The following is an 11,018-nucleotide window of genomic DNA, read 5'->3' as shown; positions in this document are numbered from 1 at the left end:
TGGAATGCGCAACACTTATATGTGCATCAGATGTGTAAGAAAACAGGATAAATGCATGACCATGGTAAATCATGTGGTGTGTTAAAATTAACCTTTAACCAGCTTGTCTTTTCTCCTCTGTTGCAATAGGTGTGTACCTGGTAATCTATTAACATGACAAAAAATGTGGCTTAAAATGTCTCTACCTGCACAACGCTGCTTCCATATTTTGCATCGGCCACAAGTTCACATCAGCTGCAAGATTCTCATATATCACAGATGCTTGTTGGCCTGCCTCTTTTAAGTGGTTGTTATTTACAGGAACCCAACATTCGCTCTGATGTGTATTGAATGGAATAAAGTGTCAATAGGAGCCAGGCAGGTCCACCAGAGAGAGAGAGCGAGAGCCTGGGAGATGAATGAGAGATGTATTGCTTCCCAGATTAGGTTTGTTTTCCAATCATCCTCTGGCCATATACCATATTGATTAAAACCTAATAACCTCATAAGATGCAGTCCTCCACCTTTCTCATCCTCCACCAACCCTCCCCCCTTTACCACTCCTCCTCCTCCTCTTACTCCTTCTCATCCTCATCATCTTTTTTTTCCTGGCTGTCCCCAAAGAGAAACGACTTGCCGGCTCCCCTTCTTGGTATTAAAGAAGCGCTGACAGCAAATCACTCTTCCTGACCTCAAAGTTAAGCCTTTAATTTTGATGATATCTATCAATCACGACAAGGATATCAAATAAAAAAAAAAGATTGGCTGGGTTATAAATCTGACCCGCGATTAGAAGGTATTATCTCGCAACACACACATCAATCTGTGAAATGTGTCAAGCAAACAAGAGGGTTAGGAAGGGGAGGCGGGGGGCACTCTGGCAACTAGACGACATTAGTTTTGATTGGTAAAACATTCAGCTGACAAAGCGTTGCATTTATTTAGGGGCAATCACTCGCTGTAGAACTCATATTTTAAACATTGATGCCTTCTTTAAAGATTCATGGAGGTGAAGGTAACCTTGTGGCACACTACAGTCTGCTTCAGCAATTTGTTTGCAATTGTTACTCTATGAGCCTTACGTGAGCCCAGCCTTGGTGCTTACCCGGCCACCACTTTCACAGGTGCAATTCTGCTGCAACTTGTGCCTTCATCAGTCACTAATGGGCCTTAGAGCATCTCTGAAAAACTTTCTCTCATCCCATCAAACACCGTTCACGCTGTTCCTCTCCAAGCCTTCCGCATCCCCACACACTACCTCCCAATATGGCATCCCATTGTACTTCAGGTGCCTGGGCTTTATTATGGGCTTTATTTTCTGCAAAGACAAGAAAACTTTAACAGCATTAGAGGGCATGTCAGAAAGTAGTCCCCAACCACACATGCTTATTTTGCACACATGTATGCAGATATACAGACGGGGAAGAAAATGAGCATAACCTTCCCCTTCTGTTTTATTGCTGATGGGCCACTGTTGGTTTTATTGCCTCTAATCATGATTGATGCTCAAATTCTCCCTTTGCTTCCTATTGGCCTCTTATTTGCTTTGTTTTCTCTCTCTGTCCGTCTCTCTCTCTGATTGAGCTCTCTCGCTTTACACCTTTATCTCACTTTAATCTTTGGCAGAACACAATTTGGGAGATTGTAGACAACGGCTGTAAAGAGAACGCACATATCCACACATACAGCTGCGTCTGCAAAAAAATAAAATAAAATACAGGCAATTTCTTGGGATCATTTAATTTCCTTCTCAGTCTATGCCTTGGTCACAGGAAAACAGGCCTTGGTGTATTAACCTTATTAGTGGTATTTGCATTCTAATTAAAGGGGAATTTACTAGCCCAGCAGGAGGGATTAAGAAGCACAAGACTATTGGGGCATGTGGCAGATGGCAACCTTTAACAAGACTCTCCCTTTCATGTTGTAATGATACAGTGCTTGGTTGCCTTTGTAGAAATGCTCTGTTTCCTTCCATCTATCTACATTTCCCAAGCTATTTCTTTCTGTTAAATTGTTTCACAGAGGGGTGTCACATAGCTTAACTCTTGGGAAAGCTAAGGACCCTGTGCCACTTATTATTTACCACCAAAACATCTAATCAAAATGTGCTTAATTTATAGCTACAGGAAGCTTGAAATCTTGAAGCAATTATCTGAAGAGCATCAAACACTCAACCCCCTGTGGATTTAAAAAGCAGCTATGAGAGTTTGTAGTTTGCTCCTTCATGGTGAACGGTACACTTAGAAACTTTTTTTTTTTTTTTAGCACCCAATCCACTTCTTCATCATCCACAGAGTAGATTTATATGTGATGTGCGAAAGAGTGAGTCCTTCTTTTTTTGGACTGGAATGATTGACGACTCAAGTTTTAAAACGTTTGCGTTATCCCCACAGTTGTGCACTTGTCTTTTATTGGAAAGTTTCAAGATTTGGGCACAGTTCAGACCAGCTACGCAAACAAATCCAGAAGTAGCGGGCCAAGATAAAGCAAACTCAGAATCTACGTGGGGCGGAGGTGGGGGATTTGCTAGCTATATTAGATGGATAGATTAAACTCATGTCCTTCACGAGTTTTCATTTATTTCCTCTTTCTTGTTCTTAATACTAGCATTTATTAGGAGGCACTTTCCAATCACATGCACAAACTGACTTCCAAACATGTACAAATGAAAACCCTTTGTTTCTCTTCATTACTGAGGCAGCACTGAAAAAATCACTCAGAACTCTGCAATATCTGCAAGTGTACAGAGTTTCCTCCATGTCTAACACTGAATAGGATTGGCTTTCCATCAGCACATCAGTGTTTGCAGGGCCACATAGGACAGCTGGTTTAGAGCAACTTTTATATTCAAAGTGTGGATTAGATTTGGATACGAGTTATGGAACATACACTGGTTGAGGGGAGACAATTGGACACAGGTGTGGCACACTAGGGTGTGTCAAGCAGTGGTCCTGAAGGTTCAAAGACACTGCAACTGAAGAAAGCACCAGCTAATAGAAAAATGCTGAAACAAAACACAATGGCAAGTAAATACAACACCATGGAAGTGTTTTTGGGTAGTTGCTGGATTGAACTGAGACGCACTTCAAAGAAGTGAAAGAAGCCAGGGTTCCTGTTTCTGTATTATCAGAGACAAAAAGATGCAGGGTAATGTGTGTTTTAATCGCACAATTCATTTAATACTGTAGATAAATGTTTGCTATTTACTGTTATAGTTTGCTACTTTCACAGCTGTTCATCTGTCGTCTTCCCACCAACACTTCAGTTGTTTTGTGAGGAAATCAGAGAAGAAAATACAATAAAATAAATAAATAAAAAAACATAACTTTGGTTGTAGTGATCTTAAGATGACTAAAATAAATGTGTCCTTTTTTGTTAAAGTTGCATTCACATTTGAAAATGGGAGTGTATATTATGCTGACTGATTCACTTGAGCCTCAAGTGGCCATTAGAGGAACTGCAGTTGTTGACCCTCTCGTTTCATTATTTTTTTCAACTCGTGAGAGAAATCAGCATTTTTAAAAACGCTTCTTTGGTACTTTTCTGACTCTCACGTGCCCCTGTGTCAGTCTTACATGCATTTGGACTGATACTCACTCTTTTCAACATTGTGTTGCTCTGTCAGGACTGCCTCACTGGTCATTTTCAAGCTGAGTGGATCACTGTGTGTGACTCCCTGATGTCTCTTGCTTGCCTCACTGCAGAAATTTTGCTTGCCTTAAACAGAAAACGAGGAGCTCTGAACTGATTTGTTCTTGCAGTCTGTCTCGTCCTGTCAGTTTTTCCTCTGCTTCTCTCTTTTGTTATTGTGTCTTTTAGCCCTTTCACTTTCTCTTGTGCAGTCAGTAGTCTTCATTTCATGTCTCCGTCTTTGTCTTGTCAGTTTTCCTTTCAAATGAAAGAATGGACTGTCTCTTATAACACTTTTGCAGTCTAAACAGTCACTCAAAGCGCAATACACTACAAGCCGTACTCACCAATCACAAACTCTGTTAAAACTGTGTGTTTATACATACATAAAAAACTTTTTTTTTTATCCCACACACTCACCTACACTTCATGGGCAGTTTTGAGGTTCATTATCTTGCCCAAGGACACTTTGACATGCTGACTGACTGAAGGAGCTGGAGATGGAACCACGAACCCTCTAAATGGAGGACCTGCTCCTGAGCAACACACATAAAAGGATCTGACGTATACAATAGTTGCACTGTCTGGTTAAAATCATAGCACGCTTGCTTGCAAAGAAACAGTTACAGAATCGGACAGGAAGAGCATGCTAAAGCTCTAAATAGGTCAGAGAACTTAACTGAGGTGGGCAACAGGTCAGTGTGATCAATAAGGACCAATCATTACTAAAATCGTCCAGCCTTACTTGTTAAATCAAAGACAAACTCGTGGCTGTGCTGCACTTGACCTGATTCCACTGTTGAATGGTATGAGTAAAGACAGTCTGAATTTGGAGTGAAATTGTCCTTTTGTTTGACCTTGTATGTTTCTTAGCCAAAGGTTTCCTACTCCTTACTAAAATGTGAACATTTTAAAATCAGGCATTTAAGGAAGCAGCAAAATCATACAAGCTGTATCCCTGTGTGGGTTTTTTTCCCCCCAATTTGCAAGGCTTTGATTGGATTAAGCAGTGGCCTGTTTGCTTTGGTTCACATATTTGATGTCTCGTTTGTCCTCTCTTGTTACTCTTATTTTCAATGTGCTTTCATGCTATATTGTCCTCCACTGTTGTCAGCAAAGACCTTGCAGATTTGTAAGCCTTTCATCTGGCTTCAGACCTTTTACTACTGACATGTACTGTAATATGTGCTTTATCCATGTGCACTCATTCATACATTGAGGCTTAAGCGTATACAATCCCTTGAATGGTTGGGTGAAAATGTGATTGTACAAGCCCGCCCACTCCTACGGAATCACTGGGTTTACTGTAACTGTCAGAAATGTAAACATATGTATCGTGTCTTTTAAATATAATTCATTATTTTAATACACATAATTAAGACTGGTCATGCTTTTCATAAATACAAACAGGAATTTATCTGTGGCCAATGTTAAGGGTGTTTTGGGGTATTTACATCTTCTGTAAGCGCAAATCTGGGAAACTAGCGGAAGTTAACAAGTCACTGTTACTGTGATGTGTCAGCATGCATCCTTTTACCATCAAAAAGCCCGTGAGCTGATTTTATTTCCCTGTTCACTCTTTTTTTTAAAGTAGTTTCCATGTTAGTGTTCCTGTCAGCTTTTTCTCCCATCTTTGTTTTGTCAGTTCAGACACCTCTCTGCTTTCTAGTCTGATGTTAAACCATGACTTTTCGGCAAATTGCTGATTCACTCAACCCTCAACATTCTTGTTTTGAGCATGAAATTGCATTAAAATGGCTTCCTTACAGAGTTATTTAAATGTGGCAAAACAAAAAATTAGATTCCTCTTAAATGCTGTTATAAGGGATTTAGTGCGCAGGAAACAAATTAGTACATGCAAAAACTTGTAGAGAGAAAAATGGGGTAAGAGTGCCATGGTTCTCTTTTTTCTGCATGAGATTAAGGATCAGAGTGTAACAGTGTGTTGTGGCGACAGAAGAGGAGAGAGAAAGAGTTACAGCCAAAGAAAAAGAGGATGAGAAAAAAATGTTAGAAAACCCTTTCCTCTCTAAGAACATTATGTTTTGAGGATGGGGACTCGAAATAGAAGAGGTAACCCAGGCTGCTGTGGAAGCACTGGGGCATGAAATTTTCATTTGCTCCTAATTTTTTTTTTTCCAAGGTTTCATCATGCAGAATGTGTCATTCTCACTGGTTTGAGGCTCAGCATCACAATAACTCCAACTCTGCTCTTCTACAGTTTCCTTTCATACAAGTACTATATGCACCATATCAAACTTCAGCTCATCTGTGCCTCTTTGTTCCTTTCCACTCATTTTTAGGACCTGGCAGTAAAAGGTTCCATCATTTAAGCTTTTCACCTTAACACCCTTACTCTCCACTCTCTCTTAGAAAAAGAAAGTGAGAGAATGATGCATTTTCTGCATCATTCTTGCCCTCTCCATTTGTTTTAATCATGCAGTTTGGAAAAGGCACTCCACTAAAACAGCCACCTGGTCACAAGGTAAAGAGAGAAGCAACATGCTCTAAGAAAGGTGTATCTCAATTTATGGGATGACCTTGGCATCGACAACGCCGAATGCTATGTGCAAAGATGGGCTGAAGTATCTTTTTCTACCAAGTGATAATTAGACTGTAATCAGTAGTAATCTGAAGCTGGATTTTCTTTTTTTTCTAATCACTCAACTGAAGGACCCCACAAACGGCAATGAGGAAATGGAGCTGTCTTGTTCAAAGTGTGCGTGCACTCAAGCAACAGTAACATGATACACGAATAAAGAATAAAGAGGGAGAAGGGAACTTCTCACGTTGCATCCTTATCAACAGGTACCTAGTGGAAACTGTGTCACTATCAGTTGAAAATACATATGTATGCGGTGCCTATTTTATTGGTGGAGTCATGCAATCTGCCTTTGTTGGGAAAACCTGTTATAGCATGTGTCAAATTACTAGAAACAGGTTGATTGATGAGTGGGTGATCAAAAGATTAAGCTTGAAGTTATATTGATGGAGCTACTTTGTTTTTTTATTTTGCTCAGTGGTGGTTTTTCTCACTTTCATTTTGTGTTTTTTTCCTATCCACAAGATTCGGTTCAGGTCGTTTGTACATTAGAGAGATGTTTGCCTTTGGACTTCCTTTGGAGATTTTCTGTTCCTCACTAATTGGTACATACGTCCAAAACTAACCTGAGGAGATGCTGCATCTTGTTGTGGACTGAGACACCTCTTGAACTTTTTGGATAATGCCCTGTGCACATGATAAATACATTTTACGTGGATGGAGGATGGGTAGGTAGAGGTTATATTTGAATTGTACAATGATATGACACAGCAGATACAGTATGCAGCACTGTGAAGAAGTGGGGATGCTTTTGGAACTGATACAGTCCATAGCTGTTGCGTACTAGGTGTGCACACTGGACTTTCTCCAGTCTCTCCAGAGTGATGCTTCAACTTAAATAAGTGAAGTGATAAGATGGCGCCGGTGAGGTCGGCTGCTCCGACCACTTTTTCTTTGTCTTTGTTTTTTAAGTTAGTTTTCAGCGTTTCTAAATCGGCAAAATCATCACCATTGGGTACATTAGGTATGACAGTGACACTCTTGTTTCTATTGGTATACAATGTACTCACAATTCGAAGTTTTTAACTCCGGATCCGAGCTGGCCGAGTGAGATCTTGAGGGAGAACAAAGGGAAGCAGCGGCGGCCTAGAGGGAAGCGAGCCGGCGTCAGGAACAGGCTGAGAGCTCGTGCACACCGCACACCTCTGCCTAGCATCCTGCTCGCCAACGTCCAGTCACTGGAGAACAAGCTTGACGACCTCAGGGCCAGGGTAAAGTTCCAGAGAGACATTCGGGACTGCAATCTCCTCTGCTTCACCGAGACATGGCTGAACTCAGCGGTGCCGGACCACGCCATCCAGCCGGCCGAGTTCTTCTCGGTTCACCGCATGGACAGGACACGGGACTCGGGGAAGTCAAGGGGAGGCGGCGTGTGTTTAATGGTGAACAACAACTGGTGCAACAGTGCGAACGTTGTTCCTCTCACACGCTCCTGCAGTAAACGATTACTGCAGCTGGGTGTGTTTGCTCTCTGAGTTTCACCCGTGCAGCACGTTAACTATCAAGTGTCTCAGTGTTGTTTATTCACCTGACTGTTTGTTAACTGTAAATCTCTGACAACACCAAATCTGGAACTACTGTCCATCATGTGTCGTCCTTTTTATCTACCTCGGGAATTTACATCGGCCATTATAAGTGCCGTTTATATTCCACCACAAGCGGACATGGTCACCGCCTTATGCGAGCTGCATGAGGCACTCACACAGCACCAGACACAACACCGGGACGCTGCGCTTATTGTGACGGGGGACTTTAATAGCGCCAACCTCAAACGCGCAGCGCCGAACTTTTATCAACACATCACCTGCCCCACCAGGGGTGAAAGGACACTGGACCACTGCTACACTACGGTCAAGGACGGCTACAAGGCACAATCCCGCCCTCCGTTTGGCAAATCTGATCATGCCGCCATCTTCCTCATGCCATAATACAAACAAAGGCTGAAACAGGAAGTTCCGGTTCAGAGGAAGGTCGCGCGCTGGACGGATCAATCGGTGGCCGCGTTACAGGACGCACTCGATGACGCAGACTGGGGCATGTTCAGAAACAGCTCCGATGATGATGTCAACGTGTTTACGGAAGCGGTTGTGGGATTCATCGGGAAACTAGCAGATGATACAGTGGAGACAAAGACTATCACAACGTTTCCCAACCAGAAGCCGTGGGTGGATAAAACCATCCACGACGCTCTGAGATCCCGCACCGCTGCCTACAACACGGGACTCACGACGGGGGACATGGACCCGTACAAAGCCGCGTCATATAACGTGCGGAGGGCGGTGAAAGAGGCGAAGCAGCGCTACGGGAGGAAACTAGAGTCACAACTCCAACAGAGTGACTCTAGGAGCCTGTGGCGGGGACTAAGGACAATAACGGACTATAAAGCACCAACAACCGGTATGACGAACACGGCCGTGACTCTGGCAGACGAGCTGAACACTTTCTATGCTCGCTTCGAGGCTGCAGCTAAGGACTCCAACAATGCTAGTGCTAGCGGCGCTAACGGCTGCAGACAGGAAGATACTGCCAGCACCGGAAATGTGCTCGTCATCTCCGAGCATGAAGTAAGGAGAGCCTTCAAAAGAGTGAACACCAGGAAAGCAGCAGGACCAGACGGCATCCCAGGTCGTATCCTAAGAGACTGCGCATACCAGCTAGCTCCTGTGTTCACTGAGATATTCAACATCTCTTTATCTCAGTCGGTGATCCCCACATGCTTCAAAGAGTCCATCATTGTTCCTGTCCCGAAGAAACCCCACCCTGCTTCTCTCAATGACTATCGCCCTGTAGCCCTCACCTCAGTAGTGATGAAGTGTTTTGAACGCCTGGTCAGAGACTTCATCATTTCTTCACTACCAGACACACTGGACCCACTACAGTTCGCTTACCATCCAAATCGTTCCACAGACGATGCCATCATCTCCTCCACACATCACTCACCCACTTGGACACTAGAAGGGGGAATTATGTTAAAATGCTCTTCATAGACTACAGCTCTGCATTTAACACCATAATTCCCTCCACACTCACCACCAAGCTGGAGCATCTGGGACTCAGCTCATCTATGTGTCAGTGGATCTCCAACTTCCTAACTGGCAGACCACAGGCAGTAAGGATGGGCGGACATGTCTCAGCCTCCACCACTCTCAGCACTGGAGCCCCCCAGGGGTGTGTTCTGAGCCCCCTGCTGTACTCTTTGTACACATATGACTGTGTGGCCACTACCAGCTCCACCACCATCATCAAGTTTGCTGACGACACCGTCGTGGTGGGCCTGATCTCTGATAACAACGAGACGGCCTACCTGAAGGAGATTAGGAATCTGGAGAACTGGTGCCAGAGGAACAACCTCCTTCTAAACATCAGTAAGACAAAGGAGCTGATAGTGGACTTCAGCACTAAGCAGGAGAGGAACTACCAGACCCCCGTCATCAACGAGTGCCCAGTGGAGAGAGTGGACAGCTTCAAATACCTCGGAGTTCACATCACGCAGGACCTGTCATGGTCCTGTCACATCAACACCATGGTGAAAAAGGCCCGACAGCGTCTCTACCACCTCAGACGCTTGAGAGACTTCCAACTGCCCTCCAAGGTGCTCAGGAACTTTTACTCGTGCACCATAGAGAGCATCCTGACGGGAAACATCTTAACCTGGTTCGGGAACAGCACCATGCAGGACAGACGAGCTCTACAGAGGGTTGTGCGATCAGCTGAGCGCACCATCCGCTCCGAGCTCCCTGACCTGCACTCAGTCTACAGCAGGCGGTGCTGGACCAAGGCCAGGAAGATCGTGAAGGACCTCAGCCATCCCAACAACGGACTGTTCTCTCTGTTGAGGTCAGGAAAGCGATTCCGCTCCCTGAAGACCAACACAGAGAGACTGAGGAGGAGCTTCTTCCCGCAGGCGATACGGTCTCTCAATCACACCACCACACAGTACTGACCCACACATATAGTTCTTACACACACACTGGACATTCTGGACATTGTTTTCACTTCATCACTTAAATCACTTTAAGCATATTTGCACTGCACAAGACATAATGTGGATTGCACAACACTGGACACTATTCTTCATTTCCAGTTAATACTTGTACAGCTGCTGTTATTGTGTATATATTTATTTATATTTCTTCATACATTCTTATATAGTTCTATATTGTGTATTTTGTTGTACAGTTATTTTATTTTCAACTTTAATTTATATATTTTATCTTATTCTTTCCCAGTTAAATTTACCCTTCATTCTAATTTGTGTTGTACAGTTATTTCATTTTTAACCTTAATTTGTATTTTATTCTTTCCTAGTTAAATTTACCCTTTTTAATTTTTCATATTTATTTCCTATCTTATTCATAGCCTTTTCCTTTTTTGTTTTCTTTAGGTCACGAGTAGTTGTCCAAGCATTTCACTACATATCGTACTGTGTATGACTGTGTACGTGACAAATAAAATTTGAATTTGAATTTGAATTTGATTTAAATTTAGTTTTGAGGAAACAGGTGATGTGATGCAATGTTCTCTCTAAAAGGCAACAATATATTATCATAGACAGTTTGACCTTAGGGGACAAATTCAAATAACAGAACTGAGTGAATGTGGAAATGTATGACTATCATGATCCAAGTTGCACTGCTGCCCTAATACATCACCTTTGGGCTTGGGCACTGTAGCCCTGTCCACTGGATCCTCCTGTTTGATCTCAGGGTGAGAGCTGAAGACCCAGCTGGAGACCATTAGGACCGATGATCCACAACATGAATATCAGATTGGTTTGACAGAAGATTGGTTTGATGTTTGTTGCTTT

The sequence above is a fragment of the Astatotilapia calliptera genome, chromosome 22 (genome assembly GCF_900246225.1).
Source record: "Astatotilapia calliptera chromosome 22, fAstCal1.2, whole genome shotgun sequence".
Lineage (NCBI taxonomy): Eukaryota > Metazoa > Chordata > Actinopteri > Cichliformes > Cichlidae > Astatotilapia > Astatotilapia calliptera.
The sequence above is the reverse complement of the archived record's forward strand: the minus strand, read 5'-3'. Positions refer to the sequence as shown.